This window comes from Cryptomeria japonica, chromosome 6 (genome assembly GCF_030272615.1).
Source record: "Cryptomeria japonica chromosome 6, Sugi_1.0, whole genome shotgun sequence".
NCBI classification, from domain to species: Eukaryota; Viridiplantae; Streptophyta; class Pinopsida; order Cupressales; family Cupressaceae; genus Cryptomeria; species Cryptomeria japonica.
Window position 1 is genome coordinate 16,421,679 of NC_081410.1, and position 16,634 is coordinate 16,438,312.

A 16,634-nucleotide genomic window follows, 5' to 3' on the forward strand; every position below is an offset into this window, starting at 1 on the left:
TCTTCAGGTATCTCTGGAGATTCTTCTTTGGTTGGAGGAATTTCAACCTTGGCTTCTCCTTTCTTTTCTATATTATGATCTAGTGACATAGGCTTCAGCTCATGAAAAATCATACTTCTATTGTACATAACCTTACCAGTCACTAGATTCCAAAGCTTGTATCCTTTCACATCAACTCCATAGCCAATGAAGATACATTTCACCGCTTTGTTATCCAACTTAGATCTATTCACATCAAGCACATGAGCATATGCCTCTACACCAAAAACATGAAGGTGCCTTAAAGAAGTTTTCTTACCAGACCATGCTTCCATAGGTGTTTTGTCAACCAATGTTGAAGTAGGAGAACGATTCAACAGGTAACATGCTGTAGCAACTGCTTCAGCCCAGAATGTTTGTTCCAGCCTAGCTCCGCTAAACATGCTTCTTGCTTTCTCCATTAGAGACCGATTCAACCTTTTAGCGACTCCATTTTGTTGTGGAGTGTAAGGTACAATCTTATGTCTCTTAATTCCATGATCAACACAATACTTGTCAAAATTTGCACTACACTATTCACCACCATTGTCTGTTCTTAAACATTTAATCCTTCTCCCAGTCTGATTTTCAACAAGGTTCTTAAATTCCTTAAAATGATTAAACACTTCTGATTTACTCTTAAGAAAATACATAAATTCCATTCTTGAATAATCGTCTACAAAAGATACATAGTACTTAGACTTAGATAGAGAAGGAACATCCACTGGACCAAACACATCAAAGTGAGCATAATCCAGAATGTCAGAAGATTTATGAGAACTGGAATAAAACTGAACACGGTTATGTTTTCCATATATGCAGTGTTTGTAGAAATCGAACTCAAAACTGTAATCATCCAGACCTTCAACTAGATTCTTATTCTTCAAGGCTCTTAAACCTTTTTCACCTATGTGGCCTAACCTATTATGCCAGAGCATTGTTTTCTCAGCAGGAAGTTTAGCTTCCAATGAATTAGCATTATGCATTATTACAGTTGTCTTAATAGACTTTTCAGAAGTTACATTACAACATATAGGTTCAGCATTTAACTTATACAGTTTACCAATGCGATCACCCTTGGCCAATACAATGGAATCCCTAGTCATCTTGCAACCACCAGATACAAATGTAACTTGTACTCTAACATCATTAAGTTTACTTACAGAGAGAAGGTTTCTTGCCAGACCTGGTATATGAAGAACTCCATTTATACCCTTCATTTTACCATCTGGGAACTGAATTTTAATTTTGCCTCTCCCTAAAATCTCCAACGTAGAATCACTAGCTAAATATACCTTTCCACCAGCATACAATTCATACTTCAAGAACCACTCCTTGTGGGAGGTCATGTGAAAAGATGCGCCAGAATCTACTAACCAAGTGTCATCTGAGGTAGGTACTGCCAGGGCTGCTACAAATGCATCTGCATCACTTTGAGAAGATCCAGTGTCAGAATACTTCTTCTTCTTCTTCTCCTCCTTGCAATCCTTTCGAATATGCCCTTTCTGCCCACAGTTCCAGCACTTCACCTTTGACTTCTTGCCTAGAGATTTAAATCTCTCTTGAGACTTGGACTTCTTTCCTTTCTTCCTATCTTTGTCCTTTGGTCTGCCTCGAAAAGAGAGTGCATATTTTGTCATCTCAGAAGACTTCTTTCTCATTTCTTCTGACAAAAGAATATTAACCACAATATCCATCTTGAACTGGGTCATAGTACTACTGATAGCCATCACTAAGTGTTCCCAAGAGTCAGGCAATGAACACAACAACAACATGCAACGTTCTTCTTCCTGGATGGAAACACCAATAGAAGTTAACTGTGCAAGAACGATGTTGAATGCATTTAAGTGGTCTACCAATGGTGTTCCTGCATCCATCTTCAAAGAGTACAACTTCTTCCTCAAGAAAAGTTTATTCACCAAGGATTTTCCTTGATAAATATCTCCCAACTTATTCCAGAGAAGATGTGTAGTCTTCTCCTCATGGACGTTTAACATAACAGAATCAACAAGACATAGCTTGATTAGACCCCTTGCCTTCCATTTGGCTAAATCCCAATCTTCTTACATCATGCCTGTAGGCATAGAAGTTGCAGTCACAACAATCAGGGATCTCAATCGACCAACAAGTCTTCCATCTTGAGTTTCCATAGTTCGATACTGGAACCATTAAAATTCTCCATGTCAATGAGCTCTGAGGTGCTTGTCATCTTAACCTATAAAACAAACAAGTAGACACTCTACAAGACTCCCACAGAAATAGAATTGACACAAAAAACCAACCCTACCCAACAAGGATAACAAAACGGGCCAAGCTCTAATACGACTTGTAAGGAAAGAAAGTGCAGAAATTCTCTTCCCTAATGTCAATTTACAGGGGAAAATATAATAGTGTTTACAAATTTTCAACTTTTACAGAATACGGCACAAGCATGAGCATACACAATTAAACAACAAAGAGATAGAACACACAGAGTTAATGTGGGAAAACCATTTCGGGAGAAAAACCCACCACCAACAGATAATGACTTTATTAATAGTATGTCAAAAATACAATAAAGTCCAGTTTGCAGACTTCCTTCACTTTGTCATACAATCATTCCAAATTGAAACATACAACACTCAGGTCAAAGTACTTCACAGATCGCTCAATATCTAATCTAGTTCATAGCCTAACATTCAGTTCACGTTCAACTTCAAATACCAAACCGGTCGATCATTCATTTGAGCAACTGTACCAATAGCTTGAAGTCTAACCATCTACCTGCGTCAGTCTGCATTCATGGAAAACCAATTATCCCACATGCATCAGGTAGTCGGGTCAGTTCGTATTCACATACACTGATAGTCTCATCCTTAGTGTCTGAGTGTTCACTTTTTGGACTTCGGTTCATTGCACATCTGCGACTGGTCTCCACTCCATCAGCCATTGAACAAACCACAAACATGTTACTCCGATCTCCTGATGAACCGGTAGACGACTCCACCAAAGCAACTCTAAACCCGATCGGCTCCATCGGACCATTGGGATAGCCTTCAACTGGTAGACCCAACCTCCCGATGATACCCGATTGCTGAAGGCTTCTCCATTGGGTCATCATCCAGACAAATGAAATGTTACCCCGATCTCTGATAACTGGTAGGTGACCTTATCGGCTCATCAGAACAAACACTGCGATGTTACCTTGATCTGCATTGTTATCCTGATAACCTAAGGTGGTCTCATCGGGTCATCAACACACGCCCAAAACTGCTATCCCGATAAGTGAAGCACTCCGAGACAAACAGAGTGGACTCATCTAGACTTTGGCATAACTTCAAATAGGAACATCCGATAGCCAATGATAACCCGGACCGCCTAAGATAGCTCCATTGGGTCATCGACACAAATTTGATGTAGTCTTCCCGATAGCCGAAGTTATCTTGATGATCGAAGTCGACTTTGTTGGATCATCGGGATAACGTCAAACCTTCTCCTCTGAGCTCCGATAAAAATTGATACATCGGCAAGAGTCATGCTGATAGAGCTCACAAATTTCCTTCACACTGTTTCATTGGCAAGAGTTAACCCGATCAGTATGAACAATGGTCAAGTGAATTAGAGGCACATTTCCAACAAGGATCACTATGTGGAATTTTTTGCAGGTTGAGTTTGCTTACCGTTTCTTCTGAAACAATGTTATTAGTGGAACTTGAATCCACCACCACTTTACATACTTTACCCATGATCTTGTACTTTATCCTAAATAAGGAGTTTCTTTGGCTAGGTTCCTTCTTAACTAGTTCTTTGATCAAAACTCTTCTCATCATGAGATTCTCTCCAACCTTAGAATCTAAGCTTACTTTTGATGCCTTTGCATTTTCTGCATCTTCTTGAACATAACTTACTCTCCTTTCACCTCCTTAGGATGAAGAAGACTTCTAAGGACATCTATAGGCCAGGTGTCCAAGTTGATGGAAATTGTAGCACTTCATTGTGGCAAAATAGGATCCTCTACCTGATCCACTAGACCTTCCTCTACTAGAGTTTCTAGATCCCCTTCCTCTATAGCAACTCTTTCTATTGGAATCCCCACTCTTCTCTACCAACTTGGATTCCCCTTGGGATATTTGGTCTACACTTCTTCCACCATAGCTACCTCTATGACCTCTGCCATCTCTTCCCCTACCTCTGCCTCTGTTGCTTTGCTCTTGTTTCTTTTTACTTTTCTCTTCCACCTTGAGTGCCAATTGATAGCACTTATAAATAGTACTAGGGCACAACAAACTCAACTCTTCTTGTATATTCCATCTCAAGCCATTCAAGTACCTAGCTACCTTGATGCTTTCATATTCGACCACCTTAGATCTCAAACACAACTTCTGAAATTCCTCAGTATAGCTACTCACATCTAGTTCTCTTTGTCTCAAGTTTTGTCTCCTCTTGTGTAATTGAATTTCATAGTCTTCGAGGTAATATGCTTCTTTCACCTTGGCTAGCATTCCTTTCCAAGTGGCAATTGGGTTCTTACCCTCCTTTTGCCTGTCCTCTTGGATAAACTTCCACCAAGTCAAATTTTCTCCTCTCAATCTAGATTTGGCTACCTTCACCTTGTGTGCTTCACTAATCCCATCACATTCAAAGTGATTCTCCAATCCTTTAATCCATTCCATGACCACTTCTGGTTTCATTTTTCCACAAAAAAGTGGCACTCCTTCTAGGGAATTTCCTCCTAAGGCTTTGATGGCTCTACAAAAAGGTTCTTCAGGTAGTATAGGATCTGGTTTAGGTGTGCCATCCTCTTCTAATACTTATTTACCCTTCCCTTCATTGATTTTGATTGTTACCTTCTCAGTCCTGTCTTCAACTATGTCTAGTTTGCTCTTCAACTGTTGCAGTCTTACCTTGAGGAGTCTATTCTCTTCCTCTTGATCTTATACCTTTTTGGCTAACTCTACATTGGTCACCATCCTGAGGCTATTTTCTCCTACCGACTCAGTCTCTAACATCAACTGATTTCTTCCCAAATCTTAACTTGCTTTGATACCACTTTGATGCGGAGATTCTCACAAAGGACCTACACCTTTCTCAATAAGTAGGTAAAGGATGTTTTAGTGGGATTCCAACATCAATTTTCCATCTAACAAGTCAAACAATCAAACTCCCTTGGAGTGCTCCCTATCAATTTGTTTTCTGCAGTTGCTCTCAAGCATGACTAGGATTCACTAGAGTAAATCCAACCATTAGATCATCCAACCTCAAACATATACTTGTAGGGGTTTTAGGGGGTGTCTTATAGGTTTTTCAACTCCATTCAAGTGGTTCTTCAATTGGATTTTCACCATTTTCCCATTGCTCCCTCTTCTTCCTATTTTCTAGGCCTAGTAGCCCTAGAGTCCTAATTAGCCCTACCTCGCCGGTTTTTGGGCAAATGCTCAAAAAAATTTCAAAGGACTCCCCAACACCTTTGGTGATCAGAGTACCCTTCTGGACAAATTTTTGGATCCACTAGGATAGGTTGTCTCGTCTATCCGTATTGGTACAGATCCCAAAAATGGCACTTTTGACGGTTTAGGAGTTAGCAGTCTTCACCAAACGGGTTTGTTGGCTTCTACACCCTGTCACACCACCATCTCTTCTCTAAGACTCTACTATGCATCTTAATTCTATGCCAAGCAATTGGCACAATCACATCTATTCAACCCTACAAGTAAAAACAAGATTTTCAATCATATTCCTAGTCGAGCTATGACAGAGCTCGCCTAGGAAATGATAGCAACTTGCTTCCCAACAAATTCCAGGCCATTCCAAAAAGTATATACACTGTAAAAGGGTTTCATGACTTGAATCCCAAGGGTCATTGAGAAAACTCAAGGGATTTCAAGTTGGAACCATGACTGGGCTTCTTGAACCCTTGCTTAGACCATGAGCAATACAATAAGAGACAATTTGTAAACACACTTCAAATCTGCATTAATAGAAGATACAAATTTTGGCATTTGCATGATTGTTGGCATTTTACATGAAGATTGCATTAATGATATGTTATGTTTTGTCATTGATGTCAATTAAATCAGTAATGGTATTTATGATATTGATAATGATGTTGTTATTATTGATATTATCTTGGAACAAGTTGGAAGAGCTTTATGGAAGATGTTGGGAACTGATATGTAAGTTTGTAAGGTGAATCGGTGTATAAGGTTATACCTTTTCTATGCAAGTTAACCGGTAAACCCTACCAGTTGTTTTTGATAAACCCTAACCGATCAAGATTGTTGAAATGAGATCTAATGTTGAGCGGTAAAGATGGAGACACATGTGATCATTGTATGAGGATAAGTTCAAATTGTTTTGGTGTGTTTGTTTGTTTGATTGTCTAGGGAATGAGCTAAGTAATGCATAGTGCATGATGAGTTACAAGTCCGATGAAGCGATGATCATGGAGAATTTGGAATTATCTTGAAGAATGTGTATTGATTGTTATGTATATCCAATGGTCACATTTGAACCGATTTGTTTGTAATCTCTATGAGAGAATTAGGTTTTTGTTGTGTTACCAACCTAGTTGATTTGTATTTAAGGTTGATGAAGTTGTTGTGTTATGTGTTTGCAAAATTGGCAAAAATCAGTTGAGTGTGTGGTTGCCTAACTGGTGAATGGATATGCAGTTTGTGTAAAGGCAAATTGAAGCTTAAAAGGATCTGATCAAACAAATGTAGTGCTATTCAGACAGATCAAGAAAACCTGTTGTTTTTTAACAATTACAACATAATTGAAATCTCCTAACCAGGTAAGATCTAACAAGCTTGGATACTTCTTAAATCCTCTAACAAGGTGGTCCATTAGTTTGGATTTTCAAATCCTCTACCGAGGTTACTCCTAATAGGGCATTGTGCTTTTCATCAAGGCATTATTGAAATCCCTTAACCGGGTGATTCCTAACAGGATCAGTTCTTAATAGGACTAATTGTAAAAGCTTTAACAGGCTTGGCTCCTAACAGGGCAAAATTCAGAAGAGTTCATGATAGCTATCTTGTGAGTCTCATCTCACCATGGTTTTTACCTATTTGGGTTTTCCACATATAAATATTTGTGTCATATGGTGAATTTTTTTGTGGTTATGATCTTATGTGCTGATTTGATTAACTACTTAACTATTCTAATAAGGCATGATAACTGGAAGCATTGAGAGATTGAATATGTTGATATATGGTTAAGCATTTTGATGTTTACAAGGTTGAAGTTGTTTACTGTTAAGTTGGTATAACAGTTAACCAGTTGATGTTGAGTATTCTTATGAGTATTGATCTTGTCAAGTGAAAGTTTACTTTGTGAGTTTAAGTTTGAGCTTGAGAAGTTTGTATCAGTTTTTCAGATTACTCATTCACCCCACCCTTTCAGTTATCAACTAGATACTTATTCTTTCATCACACCTTCAATTGGTATCAGAGCATCTCAGATCCTCTTTACCTAAAAGCCTAACAACTTGAGGAAAAGATCTTGTAGATCATGATGAAGAAGGAAGGTCCAAAGTTCAACAAAGAAAACTATAGGATATGGAGCGACACAATGAAGATTTACATTAAGAGTCTTGGAAGTTAGTATTGGGATCATGTCGAAACTCAATATATTGCACCTATTGGAATTATGACTAATGATCAGAAGAAAGAACAACAAGAGAATCATCAAGCGTTAGAGGCTATTATAAGTTCCATGTCTGATGTTGAATATGTAGATGTTCATGGTCTTGAAACAACATATGAAGTATGGAAAATACTTGAAGAGATTTATAGCGGTGATGAACATGTTAAGATTGCTAAAGAAGAGAGTTTAAGAGGAAAGTTTGATGACATGATCATGTCTGAAGGTGAGAATATCTAGTAGTATGGTCAAAGGATAAAAGAGATAGTTGGTGAAATAAAGAGTGCAGGAGGGAAAGTGGAAGATGCCACAGTAATCAGTAAGGTACTGAGAACCCTGTTACCGGTCTATGCTATTCGAGTTGCAGCTATTCAGGAGCTGAAATCCATTGACAAAACTAAGGTAAATCTTGACTCTATTATTATCAAACTTACTGCTTTTGAATTAAATGGCTATGATGGTAGTGTACAGAAATTAGAATCTTCTTTCAGAGCTTCTATCTCTAACCCATCTGTGAGAAAAAAGTAGAGATACTTGTCATGGCTATGAATCTAGATCCAGCAAAGATGTTGATGATGAAGACAACTTAGTAGAACTTGAAGCATTGTTGACAAAATGACTGCCTAGAGGCACTGGGAAATCTAGAGGTAAATCACCTTTAAATATTTTGCATGCAACAAGATTGGTCATATAGCAGCAAATTATTCTAATAGTGAAAATGAATACAAGAGAGACAAATTCAAGAAGTATAAGGGTAAAGGCAAGAGAGATTGTCTTATAGAAATTGACAGTGGTATTACTGATGAAGAATCTGATGATAATGCTAGTGAAGATATTGTGTTGGTAGCTATTAAGGAAGAAATGTCAAATCATAAAACACTAGTGTCCAGGATGGATAATTTTGATGATTGCATCATTGATAGTGGTTGTTCACATCACATGACCGGTGATCGAAGCAAATTTATTTCCTTGAAGGAATTTGATGGTGATGTTGTCAGATTTGGCAATGACTCACCCTGTATGGTTAAAGAAAAGGGAGTTATTTATCTTAATGGGAAGAGCAGTGCTAATAATATCTATTGGGTTGAAGGTCTAAAGCACAATCTTCTGAGTGTGGCACAACTTAATGACAAAGGATACCCACTGAAATTTAGAAATTGTATGTGCAAAATCTTTGACAACAAAGGTGAATTGATTACAACCGAGAAACGGACTAGAGGTAATCTATTTCATCTTAATCCTAAAGTTAGAAAATGTTTGATTGCAAAGATAGATGATAGCTGGCTTTGGCATAGGAGATTTTTTCATTTAAACTTTGATAAAATTGTTAAAGTGAGCAAGTCTAAAATAGTAAGAGGTCTACCTCAGCTAGACAAATCGGTTAATGCTCTTTGCAAAGAATGTCAGTTAGGAAAGATGACTTCTTCATCTTTCAAGAGAAAGTGCTTCTCAGCAGAGCACTTTATTAGATTTGGTCCATACAGATCTATATGGACCAATAAGAACTAGAAGCATCCAAGGTGATAGATATTTCATGATCTTCATTGATGATTGTTCAAGGATGATGTGGGTCATATTATTGAAGGATAAGAATGAAGCTTTTGGTAAATTCAAGGCATTCAGAGCCTTAGCTGAGAAAGAGAGTGGCAAAAAGATAAAATGTTTGAGAATGGATCAAGGCAGTGAATTTACTTCTGCAGAATTCACTAAGTACTCTGATGAGAATGGTATCAAACGACAACTTTCTGCACCTAAGACACCACAACAGAATGGTATCGCAGAGAGGAACAACCAGTCAGTGGTTGAAGCTTCTAGGACAATGTTGATACAAGGAGGAGTGGAAAAAACATTTTGGGAAGAAGTTGTAAGTACAACTATATACACAATGAACCGTGTTGTGATAAAAAGAGGTAAGGACAATACCCCTTATGAATATTGGTATGGAAGATCACCTGATGTTGGCTATTTTAAGATATTTAGTAGCAAATGTTTTATTAAGAGAGGTGATTATGTAAGCAAGTTATAAGCTAAGAGTGATGAAGACATATTTCTTGGCTATTCTACCATGAGTAAGGCCTACAAATGCTTCAATAACCGGACACAGAGAATTGTTGAGAGTGATGATGTTCGTGTAGATGAATGTCCTGAAATTTCAGAAGGAACCAATTCAGAGAAAAAAGATGAAGATCCTTGCATTTTGCTTTTGGAACCTGAAACTGTTAAATTAGAAACCAGTAAAGAAAATCCTGATGTACTTGTTCAACCAGAACAAATAATTTCAGAAGAAGAAGATAATGAAGAAGCTAAACCTGAAGAGAATGATCATGTTATTCCTAGATATGTGAGACTGAACCACAGTCCTGAGTAGATTATGGGGGATAAGGATGCTGGAGTACTAACTAGAAGGAGAATAAAAGAGAACTCTTGCATGATATCCACCATTGAACCAAGAAGTTCTAAGGAGGCATTTGGTGATGACCATTGGGTTAAAGCTGTGGAGGAGGAATTGGATCAAATTGAGAAGAACAACACTTGGACCCTGGTACCCTGACCAATAAAAAAGGATGTTATAGGAACTAAATGGGTGTTCAGGAACAAGTTAAATGAAGATGGTGTTGTAGTTCGCAACAAGGCAAGATTGGTTTGCAAAGGTTATGCGCAAGAAGAAGGAGAAGATTATGGTGAAACTTTTGCACCAGTAGCAAGACTGGAAGGTGTTAGAACTTTACTTGCATTTGTAGCCCATAAGAAGTTCAAGGTTTACCAGAAGGATGTCAAGTCTACATTTTTGAATGGGATATTGGAAGAAGAAGTATACATAGAGCAGCCTAATGGTTATACTCTGACAGATGAGAAAGACATGGTATGCAGATTGCATAAAACATTGTATGGATTAAAGCAGGCACCGAGAGCATGGTATGAAAGGCTTCATACATCCGATTAAGATAGGCTTTGCAAGAACTAGTGATGATAGTAACATTTATCTCAAGTCTGAAGGAGATAAAATACTGGTGAGTGAAGTATTTTTTGATGATATTATATTTGGAGGTAATGATGTCATGAGCAACAATTTTGTAGATGAAATGAAAAATGAATTTAAAATGTCTTTAGTAGGGGAAATAAAAAATTCATAGGCTTACAGATACAACAAATGAAGAATGGTATTTTCATTACTCAATCTAAGTATGTGAAAGAGGTTTTGAAGACTTTTGGCATGAGTAAACCAGTTGGAACACCAATGTTTACAGGTTGTAAGTTGTCCAAGGAAGATGACTCTAAGTCTATTGATGGAAAGGAGTACAGGTCAATGATTGGAAAATTACACTATGTTGTTCACAACAGACCCCCATGCGGTTGGTACTGTTGCTAGATTTTAGAAAAATCCAAAGGAAGAACATCTGATAGCAACCAAGAGAATTTTTAGATATCTGAAAGGTACAGTTGAGTATGACTTATGGTATCCATATGGAGGAAATTTTGATTTGAAGGTGTACATAGATGCTGATTGGGAAAGAAATGTAGATGAACGAAAAATTACTACCGGTGGAGCATTCTTTCTAGGAGGAAGGCTAGTTTCATGGAGTAGTAAGAAGCAGAGTTGTACTTCACAATCTACTGTTGAAGCTGAGTATGTTGCAACTTATATTAATTACACACAAGCTATTTGGATGAGGCACATTTTGAAAGGTTTGAAGATGAAGATCTCAGAACCTATAAAGATTTTATGTGATAATACAAGTGCCATAAATATTTCTAAGAATCCTGTTTTGCACGCTCACACCAAGCACATTAAATTGAAGTATCACTTTTTGAGGGAAAAAGTTCAAAGTAAAGATGTTATCTTAGAGCATGTTTCTACCAAGGAGCAGCTTGCAGATATTTTTACCAAACCTCTACCTAAGACTACATTTGAGTGTCTTAGAAGATAACTAGGGGTTGTACCCCTTCATGAAGTTAGTTGGGCATGATGCTAATTGCATCAGTCCCTGAATCACTTGTAGAATCTTACATGGATTGATGTAGAAGTGGATGTATTCCATAGGGGGAGCATCCAACTATAGAATGATATTTGATGCACAGTGAAAATTCAACATTACATGTTTTAATTTCAATTTGACATTGTTGTAAAAGGGGGAGAAGAATTATGTGATTGATGAGAAGAATTATGTGACTGGCAAAGGGAATCCAGTGACAGGCTGATGACAGACAATGTATGGTGAATTCTTGGTAATGTAAACTAGGATTCCTATTCACCCATCCACAAGAACAATTAGAGGCATTGATATTTGTATTTCCATGAATGCCAAAGGGGGAGATTGTTGGCATTTGCATGATTCTTGTCATTTTGCATGAAGATTGCATTAATGATATGTTATGTTTTGTCATTGATGTCAATTGAACCGGTAATGGTATTTATGATATTGATAATGATGTTGTTATTATTGATATTGTCTTGAAACCAGTTGGAAGAGATTTATGGAAGATGTTGGGAACCGATATGTAAGTTTGTAAGGTGAACTGGTGTATAAGGTTAAACCTTTTCTATGCTAGTTAACCGGTAAACTCTACCAGTTGTTTTTGATAAACCCTAACCGATCAAGATTTGTTGAAATGAGATCTAATGTTGAGTGGTAAAGCTAGAGACACGTGTGATCATTGTATGAGGATAAGTTCAGATTGTTTTGGTGCGTTTGTTTGTTTGATTGTTTGATTGTCTAGGGAATGAGCAAAGTAGATTGCATCTAATGCATAATGCGTGATGAGTTACAAGTCCGATGAAGTGGTGATCATGGAGTGGTTGGAATTGTCTTGAAGAATGTGTATTGATTGCTATGTAAATCCAATGGTCACATTTGAACCGATTTGTTTGTAATCTCTATGAGAGAATTAGTTTTTTGTTGTGTTACAGACCTAGTTGATTTGTATTTAAGGTCGATGAAGTTGTTGTCTTATGTGTTGGCAAAATTGGTAGAAATCAGTTGAGTGTGTGGTTGCCTAATCGGTGAATGGATCTGCAGTTTGTGTAAAGGCAGATTGAAGCTTAAATGGATCTGATCAAACAAATGTAGTGCTATTCAGACAGATCAAGAAAACCTGTTGTTTTCTAATAATTACAACATAATTGAAATCCCCTAACTGGGTAAGCTCTAACAAGCTTGGCTACTTCTTAAATCCTCTAACAAGGTGGTCCATTAGTTTGGATTTTCAAATCCTCTACCGAGGTTACTCCTAATAGGGTATTGTGCTTTTCATCAAGGCATTATTGAAATCCCTTAACTAGGTGATTCCTAACAAGATCAGTTCTTAATAGGACTTATTGTAAAAGCTTTAACAGGCTTGGCTCCTAACAAGGCGAACTTCAGAAGAGTTCATGATAGCTATCTTGCGAGTCTCATCTCACTGTGGTTTTTACCTATTTGGGTTTTCCATGTATAAATATTTGTGTCATATGGTGAATGTTTTTGTGGTTATGATCTTATGTGTTGATTTGATTAACTACTTAACTATTCTAATAAGGCATGATAACTAGAAGCATTGAGAGATCAAATATGTTGATATATGGTTAAGTATTTTGATGTTTACAAGGCTGAAGTTGTTTACTGTTAAGTTGGTATAATAGTTAACCGGTTGATGTTGAGTATTCTTATGAGTATTGATCTTGTCAAGTGAAAGTTTACTTTGTGAGTTTAAGTTTGAGTTTGGGAAGTTTGTATCAGTTTTTTAGATTACTGATTCACCCTCCCTCTCAGTTATCTACTGGATACTTATTATTTCATCATAAAATCAACAAACAGTTCTTGAGAAACATAATATAATCCACTAAATCTTCATGAAATAACAGTAACAAGTTCAATCCATTTGGTATGAACTGTTGCTACAAAAATGACAAAATATATGGCAAAATCTGGAAATTGTCTTCAAATTTGATTCAAAATTGCTCTTGGATTTTTCCAACCCATGTACAATCATTCAAAGAGAATTTTATATGCCATTTTGGTCATAACTAACTCTTCATCAGTTTCCTAACCACCGATTTGCTCAAAAAGGCAAAGTTGTTCAAAAAGTTGCAAAAAGTTGTCAAGCAATAATGACAACTTTTGCTCAAATTTGCATTTTTACCTTTTATTCATTTCTACTCATACTAAACCTCCTAGGATGACTCCGTAACATAAAAATGACATGACCAAATTCCTAATGAGTCTTTACAAGATGTTGTACATCATAATGCAAAATAATGCCATTTTAGGCTTACAAGGGCTCTTTGGCCAAATCTGAGAAAACCAACAAACCTTGGTGACAATCACCCTTGAAATGACTGCCAAACACACATGTGGACCTCTAAACAATCCATTATTCAAACATAGATAAAAAATAAGGACAATCACTCCAAAATTTGAAAATGCATCAACAAACTAGTTAAAAGCTAGGTGCTCCTACACCACTAGGCTTGCAAATCTGGGACCGCATTGATCCTCATCCTCTACCCCTTGTGAAATTTGTCACAACGCTAAGCCTTCCAACTTGGGACCACATTCCTCCTTCAATCTTGAGCCTTGATTAGTAATCAGTCTTGACCATCCATTCCTAAGCCTTCAACTTTATAAGATGAGCCCTTGTCTCATATCAAAGCGTCCATTGTCCACATTATTGATCCATCAATCCACTTTATGCATCCTTATTATAGTTGTTTTTTAGGGTTATCAAGGATCTCTCACTGTGCCTCTCTCAAGCATTTAGGCCATCTTAATTACATCATGTTTAGACTATATCATGTGTTAGATTAATCATTTAGCTTAATTGCATATCATTTCCATAATATTTTCATCTTCATCTTAGCTTAATTACATCACTTAATCCTTCAATTTGGAAACACACCTCCATCTTGCATATCATTTTCATATCATTAGTTTTGATCATCTAATCAACTAGGATCTTAGTTGCATCTCTTTAGATTCTAGTTCATCATTTAAATCTCATTCTTTAGATTGTCATCTTAAAGATCAAGTGCACTTCCAAGTGAGGGCCACCTTGAATCTTGAAGATCCTTGGAGATAGAGGACAACAAAATGATTTTGAGAGATTTTGATTGACTAATGTGTTTTGTTGATTTTAATCTTTAATGCAATGTCCCATTGGTGTGTTTCTATTGTTTGTGTCTCTTTTGTAGGTACCAAATTCTGAGCATACATTTTTGGCACCCACTATGGGGTAGACCCCTAAATTTATCAAATTTCTAACGTTTTTGTGCAGATCCGACCAAGAAAACTTTCAAGAATCTTTTAGCACATATGTTGTACGCTTTAGCACATTTATCCACTATTTTAGCATGTTTATCCACTGTTATAGCACGTTTATCCACCATTTTAGCATGTTTATCCACTATTATAGCACGTTTATCCACTATTTTAGCACATTTGTAGTATGGATTAGCGCATATGCTGTCTGTTTTAGCGCTTTTGCATTTCTGTCTTTTTTTTGGCTTCTGATAGTTTAGCACATTTGCAGTACAATTTAATGCATTCATTCTCTATTTTAGCGCATATACACTCTATTTTAGTGCATATGTAAATAAAAAATAAAAAATGCACTGTTTTAGTGTATTTACAATACAATTTAGTGCATATGCACTCTATTTTAACGCATATGTAAAAAAAAATTAAAAAAAATTGTAATACAATTAAGAATTCTAGGCTTCTCTAGCCCACCTTGGATTTTTCATTCTCACTAACAGGTTTCTTGCAAGATTCTAACAAGGGGTTTGCAGGGTTAAAGGAGGAGTTAATTAGTTCTTTTTGCTTACTTTCTTAAGTTAGCCTAAAAAGAACTCATCTTTTTTATTTTTGCAAGATAAAAAGAACTTCATCTTATTTTGGTGCTTAAAAGGAACATCACACTTCAATTTTTGGGCTTAAAAAGAACCACACTTGCAAATGATAAAAAGAACCACAAACTCAAATTTCTCATTTTTGCAAGTTAGGATCTCACACTTTATTTGGGCTCTAAAAAGAACAAGACAATCTTTCATTTCTTGCAGGAATAAAAAGAACAATCGACATCTTTATTTGCAAGTTAAAAAGAACAATCAACTTGTCCCTTTTGCAAAGTGATTTAATTTATTGCAACGATTTCCATTTTGTTGATCAGGATTTCCAATTCCTAGTTTAGAAAATCATTGCTATGTGGGACTAAAAAGAACACCATTTTGATTAGAGCAACATCTCCAATTAGTATTTAGGTAATCATTGCTTTAATAGGTAAAAAGAACATTGTATGCTTTGTCTCAAGTGGTAGGTATATGCTCTCCCCTTAATTAGGTGACCAAAAAGGCAAATCCACTCTTTTTATGCTTTATTTACTTTCAAGCATTTAACACCTTCAGAGGGCCTACCTTTCCAAATGCGTTGAGGGGGCTAGTGAGAAGGGTATAAACCAAGTGGGCAATGACTAAAGCCAAGTTTACCAACCCAATGTAATCAAATGTGGAGCATGATGAAAATCCCCTCCAATGATAGTGTGTATTTGATAACCTTCCCCTAGTATCCTTGTGATGCAAAAAGCCTTTGTTCTAAAGGTTGGGAAGTCTCTTAATTGTGTTTATCATTTGTCACGCTGAACAAAACCTTTACTACAAACCATAGAAGTAGAAACTTTGAGCCGAGTTAGTTGTCATACATTGGCAATATCATAGTGCAAGGGTGGGGAAGAATCCTCCCCCAAGGTTACTCACCATACATCTCCCAAGATAACTACTCAATTGAGGAGCAATCCTCTTTGGGTTAATTTCTGGAAAAAGGCAAAAAATAGGCACCCTCTAGGTGGTGACACAACTGTTTGAGCTGAAGGAGTATTGAGTGTGGGCTATGATATTGTCAATGACCCATTATAAAGAGTCTACTTGGTGTGTCTTATTTGTATCCAAACTAGTGAAAACATCGGGGATTTGAACACATCCTCCAAGATCATACACTAAATGTTTAGCATTAGGATGACCA